This window comes from Jaculus jaculus, chromosome 3 (assembly GCF_020740685.1).
Source record: "Jaculus jaculus isolate mJacJac1 chromosome 3, mJacJac1.mat.Y.cur, whole genome shotgun sequence".
In the NCBI taxonomy this organism is placed as follows: domain Eukaryota; kingdom Metazoa; phylum Chordata; class Mammalia; order Rodentia; family Dipodidae; genus Jaculus; species Jaculus jaculus.
This window is the reverse complement of record NC_059104.1, coordinates 78,417,968-78,432,333: the sequence shown is the minus strand read 5'-3', so window position 1 is coordinate 78,432,333 and position 14,366 is coordinate 78,417,968. Positions and strand designations below refer to the sequence as shown.

Here is a 14,366-nt window from a genome sequence, read left to right as displayed (position 1 = left end):
AGAATCCAACATGGGCCATCAGGCATTGCAAACAGCACCTTTAATGCTGAGCCATCTCTCCAGCCCTCCATAACCTGTTAAATGAGGCTTCATGCATAAAGTGAGAAGGGCTGCTTTCAGATCTAATTAAACCTGCTCTATGAGAAATGGGATGGGCTGACTTGTAGGAAAGCCAGGCCATTACATAGATTGTTCAATGGCTATAGAAACATACACTCTCTATCCAGTATGTACACCACTCAGGAATGATGTGATTTTCAGTCTAAAATACCATTTTATTTTTGTTCAGTAGGGTTTAATAATCATGTGCTAGCCCTGTACTGAATAAACATGCCCAAGGCCCTGATTGTGTACTATCCAACTCACCCTTTTCCTATGAGACAGTCATAATTTTATGAATGGAGCACAACAACCTTACAGTAGAATGTATCACATAAACTTGGATATATTGTAAGTCAAACCCTGTCTCCTAAAGTACAACAGCTACATTCCTAGATGGACTAAACTAAATTTAAGCTCCCAATACAAACATCACCCAGAAGTTTCACAAAATTTCTCAAGTCACTTCTATTTACTGCCTAGTCCTCACATTTAGCACAGGCTCACATACCTTTGCCTGTCAATAATCATAAACTGTATCATCTTCCCATCAGGTGGGTTTATCTGGTTGCAGATTGACTACTTAGCCTGAAAATGCACAAGAATGTTCCCTAAGCTGAGACAACTTACACATGGAGTCTTTTAACCCTGAGCCTCCTCAAGTGCAGTGGAAGATCCCATTATTTATGATGTTTCCCTACTCTGTCCATCACATTTTTGGTGTTGTTATTAGTATAGTTGCTATCACTCTTGTGCATAGAGCTCTGTAAGGTGCTTGGGAAGACCATAACAACAGAAATAGGCTATGCCAGCCATTTTCTTTGCCAACTAGAAAGCAGATTATTTCTTCAGCCTTTAATGCCAAAGAATTCAATCCCCAGCACCCATGATAGAATATTTTAGCCAAGCCCCAAAGGAAACCACTCATTCTGGCAGTGACTCCAATATTTCTTCACTCAAATTTATGAGAGAAGAGAGCAGGGAAATCTACAGCAAGAGCTAGTTTAGATTCTTCCCTGCAAGTAGTAACCATTTCTAATGATATTGGTAAGTGGTTAATGGCCACTAGACTTAAGTACTGTAATTCTCTGTTTTAGTCAATGAAATCATACGTTATAAATTCATGCAGTTGGCATATGGTGGTATAGCTCAGTGGGACATTTGACTAGCATGTGGGTGGCCCAGGTTCTCTCCATGAACCACACCAAAACAAAACCATAGGATTAAAAATAATCACAAACATCAGGGTTGGAGAGATGGTTTGGTGGTTAAGGCACTTGTCTGCAAAGCCAAAGCACCTGGGTTTTATTCCCTAGAACCCATGTAAGCCAGATGCACAAGGTGGCACATGCATCTGGAGCTGGTTTGCAATGACTAGAAGCCCTGGAGCACCTTCTCTCTCTCTCTCTCTGCCTCTTCCCAGTTCTCAAATAAATAAATAAAAAGAAAAATATTTTTTAAAAGTTTAAAAAATAATCACAAAATTTTAAAATATGACCTGCTTTTACAAAATTGGGATGGATACATGTGGAGGAATTTATGATTTTTGTAATCCAATGTTCATCACCTCAACCTCATGGGTGCTTATGCCATGTTTTCTCTTCTCTCTAGCTCTCTCCTCTCCTCTCTCTATATCTTTCCTCTACCTCTTTCATCTATCTAACTTTCTGAAGCACCTCTAGAATTTCAGAAGAACATGAAGAACGAATGGAAGCTTGTTGTGAATTGCAGTCAAGGATAAATAGCTTCTTATTGTTGAGGAGAGCATAGCTCAAACAGGGGAAACAATGCACAAACATATGAAACTTATAAAATTATAATGAAAAATTTAAGAAGCAAATCAGAACAAAAGAAACAATGTCCAAAGCCTTGTGAATTAAATAGCTAATAATTCTTATAATTGCCAGAGGAATGTGAAGGCAGAAGAGGTCACACTAGACATGAGACCCTAAAACTTATTTTTGGTTAATTATTTTATGGCTTAGACTTCAATAGAAAGAAAATTTCATATCATCTTCTACCACCCTCATGATATGTCTTATTCATTTACAAGTGCTCCATTGTCAGAAGCAACAGAAATTAGCTGAAGGGACTCTGTCTTCTTACTCAGCCCAGAACCACATTATTCAACAAATTTAGTCAACATTTATTCAATAAATGATGACAATTCACCACATTTTCATGGACAGGATGGTGATAGCAGAGGTCCCACTTCACTGCCATCTAGAAGTAACAAAATGCAGCTCAGGCACAACATATGGCATATAGAAGAGTCAGCATGAAGCTTGTGTTGAATTTGTCAGAGGAAAATTATCAAATAAATTTGTGACGTTGTTATATTGCTCAGTAGAGTTCAGTTGAAATTATCTAAAGTGTTAAAAATGCTTTGTGTAATGCTCTATTTTTATAGTTCTCTCATTGAAGTAAAGCTGATTAATCATAATCATTAATCTGACAAAGTCTGTGTAATGCAGAGACACAAGACAATGGTTGCCTTCAGGGACCTGGCAGTGTCAAGGTTGCCAAGTTGAAGACAAGAGTATGATAGTGCAGTTTGGAGTAGCCAGATACCAAATAGAGAGGAGGTTTGCATGAAGAGCAAAGACTGAAGAGCAGAGAGGAACTGACAGAGAAGGTCCCTCCCAGGCAGAAGTGCTGTGTTGCCAAGTGCAGATACAGCAGTCAGTCCGCTTGTTCTGAAAACATGAAATGAAACATGATCCCATCAAAATTCATAGGCCAGTCATGAGTAACTTTTATCGTTGGCCTAAGAAATAGATATACCCATCAGGTCATTAGGGCAATGACATAGGAGGATGAGTCATGCATCCCCTCTTTTATAAAGCTTATGGTAGTTTTTGGTAAATACCTTCCCAAAGCTCATATCTTAAAGGCTAATGCACTAGCCTCAGGTGCTGCTTAGACTCCAGCCCAAGGTGCTACTGGGAAGGAATGCAATTTTTTTTTTTTTTTTGGTGGGGGGGTCGAGGTAGGATTTCACTCTAGCCCAGGCTGATCTAGAATTATTATGTAGTCTCAGAGTGGCCTTGAACTCACAGTGATCCTGCTACCTCTGCCTCTTGAGTGCTTGGATTAAAGGTGTGGGACACAAAGCCTGGCTAGGAATGTAATATTTAAAAGGTGGGGCCTACTTAGAGGAAGTTAGGTCTATAGGGTATGTACCTTTGGAGAATGTATTGTGACTCTAGCCACTTCCTTCTCTCTTATCACCATGAACAAGGCATCTTACTTTTCCACGATGGGGACAACCATCAATGAACTGAAACTTCTGAAAGCCAAAATAAAACTTTGTAAACTCCAGTACTTTGCCCCAGCAATGGAAAGCCGACACAACTTTTGATAAAGTTGTAGAGTAGGACTACCTGCTCTGCCCTCACCCATGCATACTTTATACCCATGAGTAGAATCAATAATGAAACAATTCATCCTTTCAAAACACTTACTGAATGTCTACTAGCATTTAGGGACTGATTAATTACTGGTAATACTGCAGAAAGTGAGGAAAAATCCATGTTTTTATAGTGGAAGGGCAGATTGATAGCAGATAAACACAATAAATAACAAATGACATTGGGCAGTAAGAAGTGAGAAGAAATATCAAAAAAAATAATAATAATACAACTAAAATATATTAAATGATTACAAGGCACCAATCATGGGCCATGAATATTCTTGCTTAGTCTTTGTGCTGGAGGCCATAATATGGGGCCTATACCCACTTCTGAACTGAAACACTAATTTCCCCAGATGCCCAGAATCCTGCCTGCTCACACTCACTCAGGAGATTATGGGCTATAAACATAACAGTATGAGCCATTGATTGCTCTGTTGAATAAATTTCTTCATTCACTTTGTGCTAGCCACAGTTCTGTGCAGAGGGATACATCAGTGAGTGAGCAGGCAGAGTTTTCCCTAGAACAGTATAGAGTCCAAAGACGAGCCAGTGAAGAAACCAAAATATATAATGTTAGTGGTGAGTGCTATCAGGAGAATAGACACAGTGAGCTAAAGTGGAGAGCTGTAGGATGGCTACTAAATTAGTAGCCATAGGTCTGCTGACATTTCAGCAGAGACCTGAAGGGAGTGATAAAAATAGCCCTGATAACATGGGATATCAGAGAGATTTCAGCACATAAAGAATGGATGACATGCAATGCATGTGTCAAGGAACATGTGCAACTCACAGAAACTTCCCTATCTCATGACCCCACTCAGATCTGACTTCTACTCACATAAGTGAAAAATCAAACAATTATGGTTATATCTCATCTCCTTACTTGGTCAATTATTGTGTGAAACATTTCCAAGTAGGAGCCAGAAAATGTGGATGAAAGTGAAATTTAATTATTCCCAAAATATGATAAGGATGCCCATTTCTTTTTAGTCTTACTTGGATGGTTGTGTGGGCTTTGACAAGAAAATAATAGATAAGGAATAAATATTTGTCACTTTCAGGATCTACTGACATCTGAAAACATTCTGAAGAATCCCTAGAATTTAATTTAATGTGTGATACTATCAACATTTACCAGAGTACAAGAGAAATATTATAATATTTACCCAATTAGTTACTTAACAATAATGATGAACATGTTAATAAATATGTTTCTATGTAACTTTTTTTCAAAATGAAATTTAGTGAGAACAGTTTTCACACGTTGACAAATATTCTCAATGTCTAATGAAAGAGTAATGTGTGATGGTTCATGACTCTAATTCCAGCACTTGTGAGGCTCGGTCAGGAGGATGCAAAGTTAAAGGTCAGTCTGAGCTACAGAAAGAAACTCTATTTCAATGGCCCTGCCTCAAACTTGAAGACATTAAGATCCCCATACTCCATACTGAATTTGGCTTTAAATCATGTGTTAGGTTGTTCTTGGTGAAAAACATAAAGAAAATGTAGCCTTTCACAGAGATGTAATTAAAAATTGAAAGCATTAGCTGGGCATGGTGGCTAATACCTTTAATCCCAGCACTTGGGAGGCAGAGGTAGGAGGATCACCATGAGTTTGAGGCCACCCTGAGACTCCGTAGTGAATTCCAGGTCAGCCTGGGATAGAGTGAGACCCCACCTCGAAAATACAAAAAACAAAAAAAAAAAAATTGAAAGCATCACAATGATAATTTCAGATAACTGTAGATATGCATTTTTGCTCACAAAAAGTCAATAAGTAGTTTCTTAAAGATTAATTTCAATGTAAAATCTGAAAGCATACCAATGAAGATTTTGTATTCTGCTGCTTTTAAATTCATGGGTCTTGGGCTGGAAGCTGGTTCATCAGTTAGAATTCATGGGTCTGTGTTCCCAATAGGGATGTGTGTTTGTTATCTTCTTATTAAGAGGACCAAATATCTCATGAAAATATAGTTTAAAGGAAGGAAGGTACAGAGATAAGTTCTCATTGCTAGGAAAATACATCAAGGCTAAGGACTTTATGGGATTAAATGGTTTATTTCAGTTTAAAATTTCCACAGTAAGCTTCTTCAGGGCAGAAAAACATAGGCAGGAAAATAGCTGGACATCACAGCATTTGATCAGCAGGAATGAAACAGCAAATGTAAACAAAAGTGGGAAAGAATGGGCTCTTAAACACCAACTGTGGCAGAAAGAAATGCATGCTCAACCTCCTTTCTTCTTGACCAGTAAAATAGTGCTATCCACAGTTAGTGTGGTTCTTCCCATCTCAGTTAATCTCATCTAGAAAATCCATAATAGACAAAATAGGAGACTTATTTCCATTATGACTCTAAATTCTGTCAAGTCAGTACCCATAGATTGAGCATCACAAGGTAAATGCCATTTACCCATTGAAGAAGGGTATTTGTCTTTCTTCCTGACTGCTTAAGCTGGAGGCTAAATCTGTTCCTTCCTTTTAACTCAAACATCATTGAATCTTCTTGTACCCAGCCTTCAGACTTAAACTTGAAGGCACATGATTAACTTTCTGCTTCTCAGACATTCAGATTCTGGCTGGCACTACACAGTGGCTCTCCAAGGACTCCAGATTGCTGGTCAAAGATATTGGTCCTTCTCAGTTCCCATCATCATATCAGTGAATCCTTTATTCTCTCTCTTATACACAGAGACACACAGACACATGGACACACACACACACACACACACACACACATTCTTTCTGTTTTGGTATTATATATGTATAAATGCATACATATATACACACAGCCATATTCCACATGGCAACAAAAATACAAGTATATATTCTGAGAGATGTTTCAGTATGTAGATTCTTAATAGTTTACACATCAGAGTTGTGTTTGCATAAATCAAGATTGTATAGGTCAGCAAAATAGTCTTGATGCAATCAGATGATGTAGAAGCCACATTATATATGAGGTAGCTCCTGGTATAGCACAATAAGTAATTTTCTAAAAGAAGTAATACAAGGATCTAATATAACAATGCTGAGTACAGTATATTAAGTACTACAAATGGTCATTTATTACCACGATCATAATTGCAGGTGTCCTGATTTCATATGACTATTAGCACAGTAGGCTGTTGACATCAATGTCACTATAAACATGTGGGCAGTGATAGAAATTTCCCAGCTCCATCATAATATTATGGGATCATATACATACATGCAGTTTGTAACTGAGTGAAATATTATAGGATTATAAGAATTATTTATACACAATATTTACATATATGTATTTATATGGGTATTATTCATATATTAATAAGTATTGTATATATTATATTTAACATATATTTTATACTTAATATTATATATTGTGTATTTATATGTATTATTTATACACAATATTTACATATAAATATTGTAGAATTATATGTATTATTTATCATATATATATTATGCCATTGGTTAGATACACACACACACACACACACACACACACACACACACACATATGTTTACATATATAGTGTTATATATGTATGATGTCATAGCTGGAATGTGAATGTTCCCCACTGTTTCATGTGTTTATGATTAAGCCACATATTTAATTCTCAGCTAGTGTTAATTTGGGAGGTTGAGCCTTGCTAGAGGAGGTATGTCACTGGGGGTGGACCTTGAGATTTATTAATCCTATTAGTGTAAGATAACTTAGACTTCTTGCTCTTTCCCAGCTTCTATGACAAGATATGATGGCCAGTATTATAAGTACCTTCTCATTACTGGGAAAAAAAAATATCTGGCAAATGCATCTTATGGGAGGAACAAGTTTGTTTTAGCTTACAGTCTTGAGGGTAACCTTCCTCATGGTGGAGAAAAGCATAGTATGAGCAGACATTACATTTCTGAGTGGAAATAGTCTGACTGAGCTAGCTCTGGCAAGAAAAAGTTCTTGGGCTAAAATACTTAAATGTTGCCTCCCTGCCTATAACAAACCTCCTCCAGGTAGGCTTCACTTTCCAAATTACCACCACATGGGGACCAAGCATTGAGAACACATGAGGCTATGGGAGAACATCTCATTCTGACTACCACACTCAGTCTCTAATCTTTCATCTCATGATGAAACTTCTCTTCAAAACTATAAGCCAAAATAAATTCTTTCTTCCCACAAACTGCTTCTAGTCAGGTATTACTTTTTGAGCAATGAGAAAGTAATGGCTATAGAAAAGTAGTACCACAAAATGGAGTCATTAATGCAACAAGACTGATCATGTGGTTTTGTTGTTGGAGCTAATTTGAGGAAAGAATTATGGAACAATTTTGAATGATGGAGTAGAGAATCCTTATTCTGATGCAAGCAGAGTTTGATGGATCATTCTGGTAAGAGTTTTGAAGACCTAAATGCACAGGGAACTGTGGAGTATGGGGGCTTGGCTTATGAGGTTTCAACAGAGAAAGAATGAACTTTGTTGGACTTGGCTAGAAGTCATTCATAGTATCTGCTGACTGCATTTTGAACATGTCCTGAGAACTTGTGCAAAAGTGAATATGGAATAAACTGGTATATTTGGCAGATAACAAATGCAGATCAGAATGATATGAAAGTTATAAAGTTTGGCACAGAAATTAATGAAAGTTTAGGCCAGAGTCTGCAACCTCCAATTGTTTCTCTACAAATATTTGAAAATTACCACCATTAATATTGGGCCAGCTGTTCTGAATTGGTTCAGTAGGAAGAATGCTGTTTCTCTTGAAAGGAGGAGGCCAACTGAAGGAAGATTGATGAAAAAATTTTCTGCTCCAAAAAAACTGGCTTTATTTCCCAATGGACCCACAATTTTAATGGCCTATATGGTATTGGTTTGCAAGTATGAAAACTATGGGACAAAAAGTGGGTTAGGAAGTACATCCAGTTCTAGATATAGCCACTGTGTGATGTGGAGCATGGTTGGAAGTCCCAGCTAGAAAAGAACTATAAGGGAGAGAAGAGAGGGGAAGGACTTAAGGGGTAGTATTGCATATATGTATGTAGACAAACATTACTGGGGGTGGAAGGCCTATGTGAGGTCAGAGAATGTGATGGAGTAAAGAAAGGATGAGAGGAAGATTAATCAAAATCTAAGAGGGTATGAATAAGTTGTGTGGAAACCTACTGTTTTGGACGATGGCACAACCAGATGTCACAGATTGTTTCTAGGAAAACTTCAGTGCCAGGAAAGGGATACCTGATAGTAAGTTGTTGGCCAGGAAGGTCCCTGATGCCCCAAAATATTAAGGCCATTGCTAAGGCTCTTGGTTTATCACCAGGAGTAGATGGTACTACCCTGTTGATGAAGACACCACATGTTTGTGATGCACGGTCACTGAGAAATCTTGGTGGAGATGAGCTGAAACCTCCTCCCTGTAGAAAAGCTGACAAAGAGCCTGGGCCGAGCAGTAGTGGTTCTGAGTCTGTGGCCGGCCCACAGCATTTCAGGGCGATCCCTGCTGCTGCCTGCTGCCATCTCATCGTCATCGCTCTCCCGGCCTCGCAGTACCCTTCCCGCAGCCGCCGCTGCCTCCTCCTGGGCCAGGCCTGCAGCGCCCAGTACCCTCGCCTGGCCGCTGCCACCACCGCCTCCTCATTCATCCCCATGCACCATAGGTGGCACCAGCTCCAAGATGTCCAACTGAGTGGTCTGTGAAGCCAGCCACACCGGGAGCTGGTACACAGCCTCAGGACTACAGCTGAATGCACAGTTATAAGGTTGGCTTTCACAATTACAGTCTAAAAAAGACCTTCTACAGCCATTATCACACCCCATATGGGGTACACATACTGCAGATCTTGTGCTGCCCATGCATACAAACAAGTAGACACATCTATCATCCGGAGAATTTTCATCCTTGGGCCTTCCCATCATGTGCCCCTTTCTGAATGTGCACTTTCCAGTGTGGATATTTATAGGACACCTCTGTATGACCTTTGTATTGACCAAAAGATTTACGGAGAGATATGGAAGACAGGAATGTTTAAACGCATGTCTCTTCAGACAGATGAAGATGAACACAGTATTTTAAATGCATTTGCCTTATACAGCTAAAGCCATGGAAAGCCATAAGGATGTGTTTACCATTATTCCTGTACTGGTTGGAGCTCTGCGTGAGTCAAAAGAACAGGAATTCAGAAAACTCTTCAGTAAATATCTACCGGATCCTAGTAATCTCTTTGTGGTCTCTTCTGATTTCTGCCATTGGGGTCAGAGGTTCTGTTACAATTACTATGATGAATCCCAGGGGGAGATTTATAGATCCATTGAACATCTACATAAAATGGGTATGAGTATTATAGAACAATTAGATCCTGTGTCTTTTAGCAATTATTTGAAGAAATACCATAACACTATATGTGGAAGACATCCCATTGGGATGTTATTAAATGCCATCACACAACTCCAGAAGACTGGAATGAAAATGAGCTTTTCCTTTTTGAATTATGCCCAGTCAAACCAGTTCAGAAGCTGGCAAGACAGTTCAGGGTGTTACACAGACGGAGCACTGACGGTCCACTGAAGCGTCTAGTCCTCCCGGGTGCCACCACCCGGACTCGGACTGTGTCCAGACTCCAGCCTAGCCTTTGCCACGACACTGGTTCTGGGTTGGGGGATTCTGAAACCTCAGACTAATAGAACTTTCTTCTCTTCCTTTCTAGTAGGTGTAGTCCTCCTTAATTTCAACTCATTAAAAAATGCTTTATAGTTTGGGGAAGTGGAAGGAAGGTTGGCACAAAGGATATTTTGATTAAAAAGATTACGATGTGAAGGCCTGTTGCGGTAGGTTTTGAAAGGAACTTGTAAAGCGTTTACCATATCCCTAAATTTGCACTCTTTTCAGAATTGTGCACATATATCCCGCTTTCAGAATAGTTTTGCAAAGTGTACACAGACAAAAGGGGTGGGAGTTTTTTAATAAAGAATTTGCTTTTATAAATGATCTGTATTTGAATATAATAAATCTCCAGTTATAGACTATTACTGCCCATGTTGTACAACAGATACCTTCTATTTTAGTTGCTAATAAAGGGCTACACAACTAAAAAAAAAAAAAAAAAAAAAAAGCTGACAAAAAAATGTAGAAAGAGCTATGCTGCATGCAGCTCTGTGTGAGAGAGAATTCATCAGTGGAGATAAACAACATTGGACACTGGAAACCTTAACTTTGGCCATACAGGCCAAGTGAGGCAATGCTTGCAATAGTGGCATGTTTGTTATGGGGGAAACCAGCTACTCTCTCATTTGACTGGAGGCCCACTACATGGGAAGGAATACATGTCCAGTATTGAAAACCCATGACGGAAGAGGTCATGAGCTCTAGGGGTGTAACATGTTCTGTTGTCTGGTTAAATGCCTATACCATGCACACCAACCTGCCAGCTAAACACTTCTCTTAACATTCATACCCATATATTAATGTTACTGTCAATTTGAATTAGAGAAACTTCTTTTTTTCAGATGAGAGTGGCCTTGGGCTGACTCAGAAGGCATCATGGTACTAAAAAGAAGTGACAGAAGAGTGCTCAACACTGCAATATCTCTATCACACATTTCAAGGCTTGGGGAGGTTCCATTGTAGAAGAGGTGGTGGAAAAAGTTTCAAAGCCAAAGGAAGGGTAGGACTCCTTACAATGCATTCTTCCAGACCCAACATGACCTGGATATCCATGACCTCACAGTGCCTGGCACTACCTACACAAGACCCTCATAAGAGGAGGAAAAGGTGATGACATCAAAATAAAAGAGAAACTAATTGAGAAGGGGAGGAGAAATTTTGAGGTATGAGTTGCTAAGGGGAAAGTGAGGGAGAAGAAATTATCATGGTTTATTGTCTATAATTATGAAAATTGTCAATAAAAAATAGAAAAATAAATTTAAAAAGGTAAAGAAGGGAAAAGTACAAAATACATGTGAATTCAAGAGTAAATCACTGGACCCATCTTTTGCAGAAACATGTAACAATGTGCTTCAACATCTCTGAAGATCATCACCTGATCCAGCATTTACAATAAGCTCTGTTCATGAAGATGACCTTGAGTCATTTAGATGATGCTACATAATACTTAATATGTTATGTTTAGAAGCTGAGGGAGGGAAAGATGCCTCCTTGGAAGAATGCCTGAAAAAGAATTCCACAGCAATCACTGAAACATTACAAATTACTTTGGGGTCTTATTTAGATATTTACTTGAGTAGCCTATCTAATTTCAGATGATAGATAAACAAAGCATCTCAGTAATTAAAAGAAAATCCATGCATTTAGCAGGATTACTTTTTCTACTTTATAGATGAGTAATAGGATTGTGTGAGATTAATGAGGTACCTGAGGAAACTGAGATTACCAAGAAAATTAGAGTATTAAAAAAAATGACTCAGGCTATATTACTGTGAAAGAAATATTTAGGCCAGTCCTAGTTTCCTGACATATGGTTCCCAAGATCCATTGCTCCTCTGGAGCGCTATGCTAATGAGATGAATAGATTCTGGAGCTCATAGGGACTTTTAGGGAGAGAGTGGTCATCACGAAGATCAAGGCAGGATTAGAGAGTGTAGTAGACAGGTCACTAAGATGACCTTACAAACAAGGCAAAGTTATGGAACATGCAATATTTATTGAAGCTAAACAATTCAGGGAAGTTCTGTAATGGAAGAAGTTGGCCCCTCTTAAAGGACCAAGCAGAGAGAGTAAAGCCCCAAGACAATAAACCCAAAAGCCACACCGCACACAAGGAAACTTAGAAATTCCCAGCAGAACTCAGGCACTTTGTATATCTTTAGACTGGAATTCCAAACCTGCCATCACACCTTAGGGATATACCCTAAGATCCATGCAGTGACATCTCCTACCACTAGATAACTGGAAATCTAAGAAGCTGTAATAAAACTCCTGAATCTACTGGGGGAGGTGCATCTATTTAAATTACCATATTCTGTCCCTAGTCCCCAATACATTTTAAATTATCTCATATTGCAAATTTTACTCAGTCCAATATCAAAGTTTTCCACAGCCTTTACTTAATTTGGATAGACTCAAAGTCCCAAATCTCCTCTGACATTTAGGACAGGCTCTTACTTATGAATCCTATAAAATAAAACAAGTTGTATATTTGTGTGTGTGTATGTATGTATGTGTATATATATATATATATATATATATATATATATATATATATATATATATGCACAGAGTAAACATAGCAGTGAAACACCATATATATATATATATGCACAGAGTAAACATAGCAGTGAAACACTAGAACAAAGCAAACTCAACCATCAAGCAAACATCAAACTTCAAGTTCGATATAACCAGTGACTGACAGTCTCTGGAACTTCCCAATTCCACTACTCCAGCTGAGCTGGGTAGTCAGGAAAAACGTCTATCCTTAGCCAATAGCGTCCATGGTGGCCCTTGTACAGTCCTGGTATATCCAAAGCATCTTCAGGTTTCCATGCAACCCATGGTCCATCTTGCAAACGCTCTTCCACCCTATTCATGTGTGTCATCATATCTGTCCATATGGTGCATCTCAGCAGCAGCTCCTGAAACTGTGTGCATATCATGACCATTCCACACAATTTTCATGCTTCTAAAACCTATACCAGGTGGGTAAGATATAGCCATATTCTTAATTCAGGGACCAAATAAATCATAACTTCGAAAAGTAGGAAATGTCTCCAGTCAACTCTTTCCCAAAAAAGTTTGCATTTCTATTATAGTCTTTCCTTGGGCATCCTCTCCATTGTTTAAGCAGTTGGGCCATCTTCCTTAAGATTGCTTGTGTGTCCGACAATAGTACCTTCAGCAACCTAAAGCCAATCACACTACCTGCAATTTGAACATGCTTGAGCTTTTCCAACTTAAAATCTTAAATCTCTCAGTCCAATATCTTTACTATGCACATCAGTGTATTACAAATTTAACCTTGATCAAACTGGCTGGATACGGGCAGCAGAACTCAGCCAGCCCTTATGCCAGTAGCCCAGTTTCAGCAAGGTTTTCTGCCATCTTTTCTTCCCCTTAGAAAGTTCATATGCCAGCAGGGCATGGTAGCGCATACCTTTAATCCCAGCACTCAGGAGTCAGAGGTAGAAGGATCACCATGAGTTTGAGGTCAGCCTGATACTACATAGTGAATTCCAGGTCAACCTGAGCTAGAATGAGACCCTACTTAAAAAAAAAAGAAAGAAAGAAAGAAAGAAAGAAAGAAAGAAAGAAAGAAAGAAAGAAAGAAAGAAAGCAAGCAAGCAAAGAAAGTTCATATGCGAAGCCTCCAAGGTCATCTTGTCTGCACTTGGTATTCTCAGATCTTATCAGAATAGTACATAATATTTGGCTTACTGCTCCAGAAGGCATCTGCAGTTGTAAGCCCCAAGTGTCCCATTCCTCCAGCACACAAGTTCCAAAGAACCAAAATCCACATGGTCAGATTCATCTCAGCCCTCTATCCCACTCCTCAGTAGTAATTTCATTAGTAGACAGCTTCAGATCTTTGAAATAAACTTCCAAACCAGGCCAGTTATGGAAGATTGGATATTTATTGAATCATACAGATCCAGAGGAAGTTCCATAATGGCAGAAAAAGTTGCCCCCCACAAAAAGAACCAATCAGAGAGAGAAAACCCCAAGACAGAAAACCCAAAAGCCACAAAGCCACTCCACGCACAAGCACTCTTGGGAATTCCAGCCAGAACTCAGGCACTTTGCATATCTTTAAATTGGAATTCTAAATCCATCACCACACCTTATGGCTGGACACTAAGTTACATCCACAGCCAGGTTGCTGGAAATCTGAGAAGCTTTTAAAAAAACTGCTGAATCTATTGAGGG

The 14,366-nt window shown here is 38.9% G+C and overlaps 1 protein-coding gene and 1 pseudogene across 7 annotated transcripts in view; one reads left to right on the top strand and one right to left on the bottom strand.

Annotated features, from left to right (window-relative positions):
• Opcml (opioid binding protein/cell adhesion molecule like) overlaps positions 1-14,366 on the bottom strand; it is a 1,382,967-nt gene that overhangs the window by 38,086 nt on the left and 1,330,515 nt on the right. The window lies entirely within an intron of this gene.
• On the top strand, positions 9,165-10,055 carry LOC101610460 (annotated as a pseudogene).